General features: G+C 37.9%; 1 non-coding gene across 1 annotated transcript; it reads left to right on the top strand.

Moving 5' to 3' along the window:
* Positions 1-4,771: 4,771 nt before the first annotated feature.
* TRNAD-GUC (transfer RNA aspartic acid (anticodon GUC)) lies at positions 4,772-4,843 on the top strand. Its single transcript has one exon. It is a non-coding gene; the product is annotated as a tRNA-Asp (tRNA).
* Positions 4,844-14,898: the final 10,055 nt, after the last annotated feature.

The following is a 14,898-nucleotide window of genomic DNA, read 5'->3' on the forward strand; positions in this document are numbered from 1 at the left end:
TGGTCTTTAAAGCTCGATGAAGCTGTTTGGGCTTACAGAACAGCATACAAAACTCCACTTGGTATGTCCCCGTTTCAGTTGGTGTACGGTAAGGGATGTCATCTACCTGCGGAGCTTGAGCATAAGGCCTACTGGGCATTGAAAAAGTTGAACCTGGATTTAGATGCAGCTGGTAAGAAAAGAATGCTTCAGCTTAATGAACTTGATAAATTTCGACTTTAAGCGTACGAGAATAACAAAATGTATAAGGAAAAGGTGAAGAGGTGGCACGATAGGAAGCTACATCCTAAGTTATTCGTGCCGGGGCAACAAGTTCTCTTATTCAACTCTCGTCTCCGACTTTTCCCTGGGAAGTTGAAATCGAGATGGTCTGGACCTTTTATTATCAAAATTGTGTTTCCACATGGAGCGGTGGAAATTTTTGAGAATGATCCGGACCAAGAATTCAAGGTTAACGGTCAGCGTTTGAAGCACTACTATGGGGACATGGCAAACCGAGAAGTGGTTAGTGCCATTTTGTTGACTACTTGAGAAAGGTACGCAACGTCAAGCTAATGACGAAAAAGAAGCGCTGCATGGGAGGCAACCCATGATTTGTTGTTACAGGAACCCTTAGAAGTTAATAACCTATCCAAAAACACAAAAAAATCAGAAAAAAGGGGCTGAAATTTTTTTTTTTCCAGTGACCCCCTGAGCGCCCGCTCAGCTTTGCTGAGCGACCGCTCAGGGGTCGACTGCCAAAAAAAAATAAAATTAAGTTCATAAAAAAAACAAATTTTAGCCCATAAACCCACGATTTGTTCCCACTACCCCATCATTTTAACACTTAATCCCCAAACCCTAATCTAATTTAACCTATTCCACACCCTGTATATACATACACATACATATCTCCCACAAACTTCCTACACTTAAACTCTCTCCCAAGCACCAAAACTCAGTTCTTAAACACTTTTTTTGGAGAATCAATGGCACCCAAGAGAGCACGAACTATCGATAGCAGCAACACAGTCCCTACTGCTGATTCATCAAGGGGTACTGCTGCAAGGCCTCGGTTGACTGACAGAGCTGCAGAAGAGCAGTACACTAGGCTTTTGGGGAAGCCGATTCTGAAGGAGAGAGGGTTTTTACCATCGGGGAGGGATGGTGAGTTGCTACCCATGATTGTAGAGAAGGGGTGGATAGCTTTTTGTGAATCGCCCGAAGCAGTGCCGATGAGCGTGGTTCGCGAGTTCTATGCGAACACGAAGGCCGAAAAGAATGGGTTTTCTGTGGTCCGAGGGCTGACGGTGGATTATCACCCTGCGGCGATTCGCTGTGTGATTGGACAGCGAGAGAGGAAGCCCAAGGAGGAAAACTGGAATGAGAAGACTGCTGAGGATTTTGACTTGGATTTGATTTGTGCGACTCTCTGTAAGCCGGGCACAGTTTGGACCTTCAAGATTGGCACTAATGAGTATCGTCACTTCCCGACGATCGCTATGAACAGGTATGCCCGTGCATGGAATGCATTTATTTGTGCTAATATTTTGCCTTCTTCGCATGCACACGAGGTCTCAGTTGAGAGAGCACAGTTGTTGTGGGGAATTCTTAATGAGGAGTACTATGTGGACCTTGGTGAGTTTATCTACCAAGGAATTCTGAAGTTTTTGAGGGGAGCTAAGCATATGAACATCCCTTATGCATCCACGGTTACGAAGCTGTGCCAAGCAGTAGGAGTGAACTGGCCGGCTCATGAGTAGTTGCAGTTGCCGGCGGCTCCGATTGATTCTGGGACTCTGAATGAAATGCAGGAGTGGACCGGTGGTGAGCCCGAGGAGCATGGGCTGGGTTATCGTCTTCCAGGAGGGCGTCCAGCACGAGGTGCTACTATGGCTAGGCCTGGGCGTGATGAGGCTGGTTCTTCGAGAGCTCAGGAGGGTGCTGGGATGGCTGATACCCAGTATAGGAGGCTTTCACGGCGGATGGATGCCATGTACGAGACGCAGAGCATGTTTGCTCAGGAGCTCACCCTTGCGTTGGGGACTACTTTTCGGGGCCTTGGAGCTGATATCCAGTGGCCAGTTTTTGGTGAGGACTCTGCATACCCGCCTCCTGATACTCCACCCACTGAGGGTGATGATGATGATGACTCCGAGTAGGTATACCCTATGTTCCTTTCTACTACCTTCACTGGGGACAGTGAAGATTTTAAGTTTGGGGGTGGTAGTTAAGGATTACTGTGTGTGTGTCATATAGCTGCATATTCATGATAGTTTAGTTTATATAGTTGCATAATTTATGCCATATAGTTTTTTTTTATATAGCTTTATTTGTTTATCATGTCATGTAGCTCATGCATTTACCATGATCCCTTTTGCGATGATTTATCGACTAAATTGTGATATTGATGCGAGTGTAGTGATAGCATTAAAGTTATATTAAGTCGTGTAGGTTGATATGCATGCTAGAAGCACTTGTAATTCCACTAAGTCTTAGAGAATGCGTAAGGGCTAGATTGTTATTATGATTTGATTGTTTTCGAGGTTAATTTATTTATTATGCTTAGAATTCGATAATAGGTTCTTAGTGATAAAGGCATAAAAAAGAAAAAAATGGAGTAAAAATGGAATTTGTTGCTAGTTGTGGCTAGGCATCAAATGGATAGTAGCCGGCTCGCATGTTGTGCGACTAGTCTAGGGTTGAGCAAGATGGAGCGAAACGCACTTGCTCAGAATTTTTTTTTAAAAAAAAAAATATTTTTGGTGTTTATGCATAATTGATCAGGAGTGGGCTCTTTGGTATTCGAGTTATTAAGTTCTTAGGGGACTTTGTGCCTAGTGACCTAAGGCTTTTAGAGTCTGGGATCCGCTAACCTAACGCTCGTTACATGGATACCATTGTATAAGTCTTTTGTGGACCTCACTCATTGCACGGTCAAATAAGCATTTGTGTTGTGAATAAAAAGCATGATTCCGTAATAAGCTCCAGAATTCTTGTAGTGATTGTATGTCACTTTGTGCCTAGAATTTTTATTCTTTGTATAATCATGTGATTGCCTAGAGGATAGTCGAGTCATAATAATTGGTCTAGTTCCGAAGCATATCTGTTAAGCATTTGCACACACCACGTTTCTGGCTGTATGTCCGTTTGCATGAGTTTATTGATCTTTAGTCGTCTAACTGTATTTGTTGAGATGTTGTAATTTGTTTGGTTCGTTCGTAGTAAGGGGGATCGCTGCATTTTCATATAGATTGCATTCATGCATGTTTTTATTTATTTTTGAGTCTGTGACGCTTGAGGACAAGCATCGATTTAAGTTTGGGGGTGTGATAAGTGGCATTTTAAACCATTTAGAACATCTTAAAATGGCTTAAATTGGTGCATTGAAATCAAGTATTATGTGTATTTGATGCGTTTTTCTAGTGTTTATGCATTTCAGGGTATTAGTTGCATTTCGGAGGAGTAATCATCAAGAATAAGCCTTGGCATGTGTTCATCATTGAGAGAGGGAAGAAATGGGCAGATTACAGCGAAGGAACGGAGCAAACTCAGGAATTGTCCAGAAGGGTCCTGAGCGCCCGCTCAGCAATGCTAAGCGGCCGCGCAGAAAGCTGAGTGCCCGCTCAGCTATGCTGAGCGCCCGCGCAGGGTCGGGAAAAAAGATAATTTGTTTTAGGACTTCTATTTCTGTTTGGCTTCCACTTCTATGTAATCTGAGTTTTATGGGACTATTATATAAGTAGATTTGGAGACCTTTTTAAGAGAGAAGGATCGTGGTATTACGCAAGGAGCGAAGGAGATAAGGAAGAAGACCGTTTTAGTACACGGCAACGAAGAGGAAGCATATTTTATTGTGATTCTTTTTTCGTTGTAACGTTGGATGCTAGTTTTCTTACTTTGAACCTATTTACTCTTGTGACGTACTCTGATTTAATATAATTAGTTTAGTTATTCTTTTCTAGTGTTTGTTTATCATGATTTAATATGAACCCATGATGACGATAAGTGCTATTATGGGCTAATCGTGATCATGGGGTTACAACGGATTTACTATGGAATTCTTTAGTTAATTGTTTAATACTTTAGTGTGTGATGATTGTATGATATCTAGTATTGTTGTGCGTATTCGTCTTATGTGCGTCGCGAACATATAAGATAGGGTGTTAATCTCTTGTGAAGCGATGGTGGATCTTGAGATTTAGAACTATCCATGCTAGCATAGGTTCATGTACGTTGTGCATGATTAGTGGGTAACTCTAACAGTTTTATTTGCCCTATGTAATCAAAAGGAATAACTTGTGCTTAAATCGTTGTGTTGTCAATTTCTGTAGACATATAGGAATTCAACATAATTGATGACTATTCAACTTCTATCTTAATTGTGGATGATTGGTAGAATGGTATTAGTACAATGAAAGTTGGCTTTTATCAGTTTTGTGTTATTCGATTAATATCATCACTGTCACAGGCTAAAAGAAATAACAATGACTATTGAAGGAAGTAGTAATGAAGTTGTGATCTCATGAGTGTTTTATTATTGATAAATTGAAGTGTTAATTAAGTGATTAATTAAGTAGTTAATTGTAGTTAATATTTAGTTAATAATTCTAAGTGTTAGTGTCTCAACATTGAGAAGTAATCATACATTGGTGAGTGAGTTTAATTAGATAATAAATTAGTCTGAGTCTCTGTGGGAACGAACTAGAAAGTATTCTATATTACTTGCGAACGCGTATACTTGCGTGAATATTAGTGTGTTTTCGCCCTCATCAGTAGAGATGGCATCCAAGTCGTTGTAGTATAGTGGTAAGTATTCCCGCCTGTCACGCGGGTGACCCGGGTTCGATCCCCGGCAGCGGCGCCAAAAGCTTGTTAGGGCGAAAACACACTAATATTCACGCAAGTATACGCGTTCGCAAGTAATATAGAATACTTTCTAGTTCGTTCCCACAAAGACTCAGACTAATTTATTGTCTAATTAAACTCACTCACCAATGTATGATAACTTCTCAATGTTAAGACACTAACACTTAGAATTATTAACTAAATATTAACTACAATTAACTACTTAATTAATCACTTAATTAACACTTCAATTTATCAATAATAAAACACTCATGAGATCACAACTTCATTACTACTTCCTTCAATAGTCATTGTTATTTCTTTTAGCATGTGACAGTGATGATATTAAATGAATAACACGAAACTGATAAAAGCCAACTTTCATTGTACTAATACCATTCTACCAATCATCCACAATTAAGATAGAAGTTGAATAGTCATCAATTATGTTGAATTCCTATATGTCTACAGAAATTGACAACACAACGATTTAAGCACAAGTTATTCCTTTTGATTACATAGGGCAAATAAAACTGTTAGAGTTACCCACTAATCATGCACAACGTACATGAACCTATGCTAGCATGGCAAGTTCTAAATCTCAAGATCCACCGTCGCTTCACAAGAGATTAACACCCTATCTTATATGTTCGCGATGCACATAAGACGAATACGCACAACCAATACTAGATATCATACAATCATCATACACTAAAGTATTAAACAATTAACTAAAGAATTCCATAGTAAATCCGTTGCAACCCCATGATCACGATTAGCCCATAATAGCACTTATTGTCATCATGGGTTCATATGAAATCATGATAAACAAACACAAGAAAAGAATAACTAAACTAATTATATTAAATCAGAGTACGTCACAAGAGTAAATAGGTTCAAAGTAAGAAAACTAGCATCCAACGTTACAACGAAACAAGAATCACAAGAAAATATGCTTCCTCTTCGTTGCCGTGTACTAAAACGGTCTTCTTCCTTATCTCCTTCGCTCCTTGCGTAATACCACGATCCTTCTCTCTTAAAAAGGTCTCCAAATCTACTTATATAATAGTCCCATAAAACTCAGATTACATAGAAGTGGAAGCCAAACAGAAATAGAAGTCCTAAAACAAATTATCTTTTTTCCCGACCCTGCGCGGCCGCTCAGCATAGCTGAGCGGGCGCTCAGCTTTCTGCGCGGCCGCTCAGCATTGCTGAGCGGGCGCTCAGGACCCTTCTGGAAAATTCCTGAGTTTGCTCCGTTCCTTCGCTGTAATCTGCCCATTTCTTCCCTCTCTCAATGATAAACACATGCCAAGGCTTATTCTTGATGATTACTCCTCTAAAATGCAACTAATACCCTGAAATGCATAAACACTAGAAAAACGCATCAAATACACATAATACTTGATTTCAATGCACCAATTTAAGCCATTTTAAGATGTTCTAAATGGTTTAAAATGCCACTTATCAATTCCGCAGTGGGAAGATTTAGAGCCCCGGATTCCTTTGCCACCAGTCGAGATTCCAGAGATTCCACAGATGGAGCCTGAGGTAGAGCCACCAGTATATGCACCCATGGAGCAGCTTGTCTTATTTCCTGCACCGTTAGCTGTGTATGCCCCGATGCCCGGAGTATTCCAGTTTCCACAGCCGGAGTTCATGGACGAGGTAGTAGTAGATGAGCCATTACCATTGCCTTCTCGAGGTTCCTGCGCGGATCTTCGTGAGCATCATACAGTTACATATCAGCATTTTCAGACAGAGAGAGAGGAGAGGGTCAGATGCCAGGATCAGTGTAGAGAGATCCTTGGGTTGTTTGAGACACAGGCAGATGGTCCAGTTCGAGCACTTCACCTAGAATACATATTGAGAGAGAGGATACGCCTGATTCACAGGGTTGGTTCTTAGGAGTTTACTGACCTGAGGCAGCAAGACATTAGTGGAGAGGCAGCATACCGCAGGGCGATGAGACTCACAGAGGCAATATTAGAGGCTGTGTAGGAGGAGCTGAGTCGTATACCACCAGTATTTTGATCTTAGCAGACGGAGGAGTGTTGTATCTTGTATATATCTGTAGATAGAGGCAGCATAGTATTGTATGACTAGTTTGTATGAGGATAGCTACTAGTTTTGACTGATAGTAGTAGCAGTACGACTGACATATCATAGACTTTTGTATCAAGCATTGACACCTGCAGCTGGTGTCCTACCCATATATATATAAGATGAAACTTTTCACGTTTTCTTTATTTTATTTTTCCTGTCATTTAAGCATTTACATTTATTTCACTGTTTTACCATTGCATATCTTAAAATGTTATTTTATTTACAATCATGTTGTACCTTTTATGTTTTCAAAATTAAAAAAAGGGGGGGATTTATTTAAATATCGCACTATTTTATTCATTTAGATATTTAAAAAATTATTTTCTTTCCCCATATTAATTGTTTTAATGCTGTTTTAATATTATAAAGACTGTTTCTATTCCATATACCTGTTTAGTATATTACTATTAAGAGAACCCATTATTTTATTATCAGAAAGATGGCACCTAAAAGAAAAGCACGACCCGACTCGTCTAACGGAAATACCGAGGACCAAAACGATAATAATCAGATGGATCAGATGTTCCATCTTATACAACAATAGATGTTGATGATGCAGCAACAAATGCAGCAGCAACAACAACAGTTTCAACAACAAATGTTATAACAAGCCGCTCATCCAGGACATCAAGAGATTCCAGCAGGGACTGAAACCATGTATTCATAGCAGAGTAGCTGTATTTGAGCTGACGACTTATACGGCTGTTGTTCAGAAGGCCATGATCATTGAAGGTGAGAGTGAAGCAGCTCAGAAAGAGAAGGGACCAGGTAATTCCCAGAACCGTTTCAACAGAAGGCCGGGATTTCAGGCCAGGGGAAAGGCAAACTTTAGGAAACCAGAGCAAAAAAATTAGAGGATAGGTAATCGACTTCCCGCCCCAACTCAACAGAGACTTATCCGACCGTCTATACCTGATTGCAGAACATATGGTTAAAAGCATACGGGGATTTGTAACAAGCCAAATGTCACGTGTTTCAAGTGCAAGCAAAGGGGACACTACTCTGGAGAATGTCCGGTGGGAAGAGCAGAGGTCACTTGTTTCCAGTGCGGAAGAAAAGGGCATATTGCCAAGGACTGCAGAGGAGTTACGATGGCCGCTAGTGTTCCAAGGGTTTTAGCATTACCTCCACCTCCACTACCACTACAAAATCAGTCCAGGGAAAGGAATTTCAATATGTCAATTAAGGAAGCAGTACAGAGTCCGAATGTGGTTGCAGGTACGCTCCCTGTGAATTTCGTAAATGCTCTAGTATTGATTGATTCAGGAGCTACTAGATCTTTTATTTCTGAAGATTTTATCTCTAAGATAGACTGTGAGATTCAGTGGTTAGATGAAGTGCTAGTCATAAAATTAGCAAATGATGATCAGGTTATGGTAGATCGAGTATGCCCAGGTTGTGATGTTGAGATAGGGAGATGTCATTTCTTAGTTGACTTGATACCTTTCAGGTTAGGAGAATTTGATGTTATTTTAGGAATGGATTGGCTAGCTAGTAATAATGCTCAGATTGATTGCGCAAACAAGAAAGTGAAAGTGCAGACTGAAGAAAAATACAACGGTAATATTTTAAGGTGAAAAACAAAGGCATAGATTCTTAACAATGACGCAGACGAGATGATTGCTACGCCAAGGATGTCGAGCCTATTTAGCCTACGTGTTGGATACTGACAAAGAAAGTCCGAAGATCGAAGATATTTCTGTAGTGTGTGAGTTTCCCGATGTCTTTCCAGATGAACTTCCAGGACTTCCACCGGATCGAGATGTTGAGTTCACTATTGATTTGGTGCCAGGGACTGAACCAATTTCGAAATCTCCATATCGAATGGCACATGTTGAAATGAAAGAAGTAGCAAAGCAGTTGCAAGAACTTCTCGACAAAGGAATCATAAGGCCAAGTATATCCCCATGGGGCGCACCAGTTTTGTTCGTGAAAAAGAAGGACAGTAGCATGCGATTGTGTATTGACTATCGTGAGCTGAACAAGTTAACTATCAAGAATAAATATCCTTTGCCTCGTATCGATGACTTATTTGATCAACTGAAAGGAGCAACATGGTTTTCAAAAATTGACTTACGATCAGGTTATCATCAGTTAAAGATCAAGGCAGAAGATATTCCAAAGACTGCGTTCAGAATGAGGTATGAACATTATGAATTTCTCGTGATGGTTTTTGGACTGACAAATGCACCTGCAACGTTTATGGATTTGATGAATCGAGTATTCAAGAAGTACTTGGATAAGTTTATCATTGTATTTATTGATGACATCTTGATTTATTCGAGGACGGAAGAAGAACATGCAGCACACTTAAGAACGACATTGGAGACGTTACGAAAGGAGCAGCTCTATGCGAAATTTTAAAAATGTGAATTTTGGCTAAAAGAAGTACAGTTTCTAGGGCACATCATTAGTATTGAAGGAATTCAAGTGGACCAGCGAAGATTGAAGTTATTTTAAATTGGGAAAGACCAAAGACGCCAACTGAAGTCAGAAGTTTTTTGGGATTAGCCGGTTATTACAGAAGATTCATTAAAGATTTTGCAAAGATAGCCACACCATTGACGAAGTTGACACGAAAGAATAAAAAGTTCGAATGGAACGAGAAATGTGAAGCAAGTTTCCAAGAATTGAAGAATCGATTAGTAACCACACCTGTGCTTCTTTTACCTGATGATCAAGGGGACTTTGTCATATACAGCGATGCTTCGTATCGAGGACTCAGATGTGTTTTGATGCAATATGGAAACGTGATCGCATATGCTTCCAGAAAATTAAAGCCACGTGAACAGAAATATCCGACGCACGATCTCGAACTAGCAGCAATTGTGTTCGTACTGAAGCTTTGGAAACACTATCTGTACGGCGAAAAATGTGAGATTTATATGGATCATAAAAGCTTGAAGTATATTTTCACCCAGAAGGAACTTAACATGCGACAGCGACGTTGGCTAGAGTTAATCAAAGATTACGACGTCTCAATTAATTATCATCCAGACAAGGCCAATGTAGTAGCAGATGCGTTAAGTCGAAAGGAACGATTGAACTTGTTAACATCTTCGGAAGATTTAATCAAGGAATTTGATAAATTGGAGATTGAAGTTCGTGTTCCCAAAAGTTCTACTGAAATGATTTACGCTATGACTTTTCAGCCAGAACTATTGGAGAATATAAGAAGGTGTCAGGAAGAAGTAATGGACCAGGATATCGACAATTTGACAGGAGAAGAGATTACCAGTCAGAAGGATACTAAAGGAATTTTTTGAGTTGCTTCAAGGATCAGGATACCTAAAGTACTGGAATTGAAAGCGGAAATTTTGCAAGACGCTCATAGTTCAAGATATTCGATTCATCCCGGAAGCACAAAGATGTACAGAGACCTGAAGGTAAACTTTTGGTGGCCAAATATGAAGAAAGAGATAGCAGACTGGGTCAGCAAGTGTTATACGTGCCAAAGAGTGAAAGCTGAACATCAACGCCCGAGCGGACTACTACAAGCACTAGATATTCCAGAATGGAAATGGGAGCACTTAGCTATGGATTTTGTAGTGGGACTTCCAAGGACGAAAGAAAATCACGATGCAATTTGGGTCATCATTGATCGATTAACGAAGTCAGCACATTTTTTTCTGATCAACGAAAGATTTTCACTGGACAAGTTAGTGCACTTATATCTCAAGGAAATCGTAATGCGTCATGGAGTACCCGTATCGATTGTATCGGATCGAGATCCCCGTTTCAATTCGAGATTTTGGAGACAATTCTAAGAATGCCTCAGAACCAAGTTAAACATGAGTACTGCTTTTGATCCACCTCGGACGGGCAAAGCGAAAGGACAATCCAAACAATCGAAGATATGCTAAGTGTATGCGCAATAGACTTTGAAGGCAATTGGGACGAGCACCTACCGCTAGTGGAATTTTCTTACAATAAAATGCCACCATATGAAGCTCTATATGGAAGAAAATGCAGATCACCTACATGTTGGGATGAAGTTGGAGAATGCAAGATTCTAGGTCCAGAACTGATTCAGCAGACTAAGGAAAAAGTATAACTTATCTGCAAACGACTTGAAGCAGCGCAGAATCGACAACGTAAATATGCCGATCAATCCAGAAAAGATATGGACTACCAGGAAGGGGAGCATGTATTTCTAAAGATATCACCATGGAAGGGATTCATTAGGTTTGGTAACAAAGGCAAATTGAAACCTCGCTACGTTGGACCATTTGAAATTTTGAAAAAAGTCGGAAAAGTTGCGTACGAGTTAGCTCTACCACCCCATATGCAGCATATTCACAACGTATTTCACATATCTATGTTTAAGAAGTATAATCCTGGTACAAGGCATGTAATAGAATATGAACCAATAGAACTTTAGGCAGATTTGTCATATGTAGAGCAACCGATAAGAATTCTAGATCGGCAAGAGAGGGTATTAAGAAATAAGTCTGTGTCATTAGTGAGAGTTTTGTGGAGAAACCCAGTGGTTGAAGAATCAACCTGGGAGCTTGAAAGTGAAATGTTAGAAAAGTATCCTCAGTTATTTGTATAATGTGATTCTGAGGGCAGAATCCTGTTAAAGGGGGGAGAATGTAACGACCGAGAAATTACGCTTGTATTATATTATAATAAAGATAAAGTATGCGTATCATTATGTGATTAACTGTGTTGAGTCATTAAACCCTAATCGTTATGTGCTACGTGTTGTTTGTTTTGAACTGAACGTGTTTTGGATATTTATTGAGTGTTTTATCGCAAGTTATATATTTAATATCAAAACTCGTACAGCTCAAACAGTGTTTTAAAAGCCCGTATTTCAAACAAAATCATTGGCCCTATTTTGCCAAAAACAACCTATACCATATCGATATTTTGAACCCCTAGACGTTTTACAAATTTACCTTTTTCGCGAAAAACGACTTTTCCGGACCCCTTCGGGTACCTAAAACCCCACAAAAATCACATTTTTATTTTTATATGATCATGAAATTATCATACATCATTTTTCTTTGCATTTTTGTAATATTCATAATTTTTGGGAATTTTTGACATTAATTTTGTATTTATTGGATATTTAAAAATTCATTATTAATACCCAAAAATTATAAAAATTGGGGCTAAATATTTTTATTAGATGTGTAATTAGACCCTTAATTTTATTTAGGGGTATTATTTTGATAAATATAAATATTAGATTTATTATTAATTATTCAGTTAATTATAATTAAAAATCAGAAATTAAGAAATTGATTTTGGGGGTGAAGAACATCCAGAGAGCTTCAATCACAGATTTGGGAGTGATTCTGTTATCCAAATCAATCATGTGAGTAACCAAAACAAAGCTCTTGATCTCTACTTTCTATTCATACCATCAATTTCATGTTTTGATGTTTAGAATTTCAATTCGTATTTTAGGGTTCTTGAATTGAAATTGGGGGTTTTTGATTCTGGGGTTCTGGGTTGATTTTGATACTTGATATAGTTTCCTGTACTTGTTTACAATTGATTTGTGCTATTTAATTGATCAAAGTTATGTTCTAGGTAGTAGTTCTTAGTTTCAAGTTTATACGATTTTATTTTAGCTCGTTTTTGATTTTGTATGAATCTGTGATTGTTTTGAATATGGGGATTTGATTGTGGAACTAATAAACATTATTTTAAGCTATAGATCTTAATTTTTGGTGTACAAATGAAGCAAAACGGAGTTTGGCCGGAATAATTCTTGGTTTGGTCGGATTTTTAGTTGTAGGGATGAGGAGAGGTAATAGATGATTGGGTTATGTGTAAAACGATGTTTGCAATCGAAACCATGTAAAAATCTGTTCAAACGATGCACGAATCGGCCTGAAACCGACTTCATCGGAAACTGGAGGAGTCACCGGCGTTCATGGCAGTTTTCACCGGAAAAGACGATGGGGACGTCGGGGATTGCAGGAGATTCGACGGTGGTACTATGGAGAGGAGATGGATTGATTTTGCAGCTTAAATCGGCCTGGAATCGCCTTGTTTTGGCCGAATTGGGCTCGCCGGAAACATCTCGCCGGCGCCGGTTTCTGGGCAGCACGGCGGCTGTTCTTCAGCGACCCGTCGACCCGGTTGTTGACCCGAAAAAAACCACCCGGGTTTGATCCTCCAGAACCCAAATTCAATTCTCTGTTTGTGTATTTGATTTATTAATTATTTAATTATATTTTAGTAAATCAAAATCAGATTTTAATAATTCTAAAAATCTAATAAAAATTAGATTTAAATTCTGAAAATTATTATTAATAATTTCTGAAATATTTTATTAATTTAGAAATTCGAAATTAGTTATTTAATTAATTATTTAATTATTTATCTAATTATTTATTAGTTATCTAATTAGTTAATAATTAGGTAATTAATTAATAATTAGGTAATTAATTAATAAATAAGGATTAAAAGTAATCGAATAATACGAATAATAATTCGATAATTAGTTGAATATCGCGAGTAACTCTTACCTATTCGAGTCGTGATTCGTTAAGTTAGAATTATTAATTGAGCGTTATTTATTTGAAGAATATCGTACTGATTATTCGTATCGAATAATTAAATACTGATCGTCAAAAGATTAATAAATCGTATAAGCTATAATAATAATAACAGTTCAATAGTTATTCGAGAATCGCGAGTTGCTCGTATTTATACGAGTAGTTGCTCGTTGAGTTATGATTCGAGTCATGATAATTGACTCGATAAATAATCAGTTAATTGTATCAACTGATTATTTGTAAATAATCGATCTGATCGAGTAAGTATTAATAATTTATAAATAATTGTAATAAATTGTAATTAATCCTAATAATTCGGGATTAATTATTTTAAAATACAATAAATATTAATTAATTATTTAAAAATATAATTAAGAATTATTTAATTATAATTATTTATTTATAATTAATTATTAATTAAATAAATCTTGTTTAATTCATAATAATTTAACCGTAAGTCCGATTTGAGCGAAACGAAGACCCCTAGACTCAGAAAAATGAAACGAATCCAATAAAAATAATTATAAGTCATAATTTCTTCCGAAAGAGAGTGGTCTTGTGTTAGTTAATGGTTTATAGACCCTAATAGGGGTAGAATCGAGTCAAATAAATCCCGAAAAATTATAATAAAATTACCTAGGGTTAGTTAATACAGGTTTGAGCCTAGTATCGATTCCAAAAATATTTATAAATCCTTATGTGTTTTATGTGCTAATGTGCTTTACGTGGTTATGTGAACCTTATGTGTTATATAATTATATATGTATATATGTGAGTCAGATAGAAACGCATGGGTAGATTAATAGGGTTGCGTAGTATCAATTCGAGATACGCGTATGTAGTAAGTTATCTAAACGGCTATCTTTCTATGATTTGTTCAGTGTCAGCAAGACAAATCATGCTAAAGACCGAAGGCGGTGAGTTGAACCAGGTTAAGTACGCGCAAGGCAAGTTTTCCCCTATTCTAAATTCAGAATAGTGAATTATATCCCATTTTTCCATATCAGTTACCTTTGATAATTCTTGTTCATATACACTATTACACAATTATTGAATCTTGTTTCTATTTCATTTCGATTCTTGATTTCTCCCAATTTATTGAATCCTTTATTCATATTCCAATACTTTTACTCTTGTTACATATAATCAGATATATCCTGATGTTGGGATACATCAAAAGCATTCTGATTATTCCGGATGCTAAACCTTGGACTGGATTGTTACGATATGGGCTGGGTTTTACCCAGACCTTTAATTAATACGCCATAGTTGCCTGAATACTCCTTATGTTGGTTGGGTCTATGTAGTTGGGTATAGATCCGCACTGTATCCTGACTGATCAGCAGGTTATAGTGCATATGTTGGTTCTTTTTTCCAGTCTTGTTCATTTGACACTCGCCAGTGTTGGCAAATTATTATTCCATACAGATTCAGAAGGGTTTTCAAA

The sequence above is a fragment of the Apium graveolens genome, chromosome 8, assembly GCF_009905375.1.
Source record: "Apium graveolens cultivar Ventura chromosome 8, ASM990537v1, whole genome shotgun sequence".
NCBI classification, from domain to species: Eukaryota; Viridiplantae; Streptophyta; class Magnoliopsida; order Apiales; family Apiaceae; genus Apium; species Apium graveolens.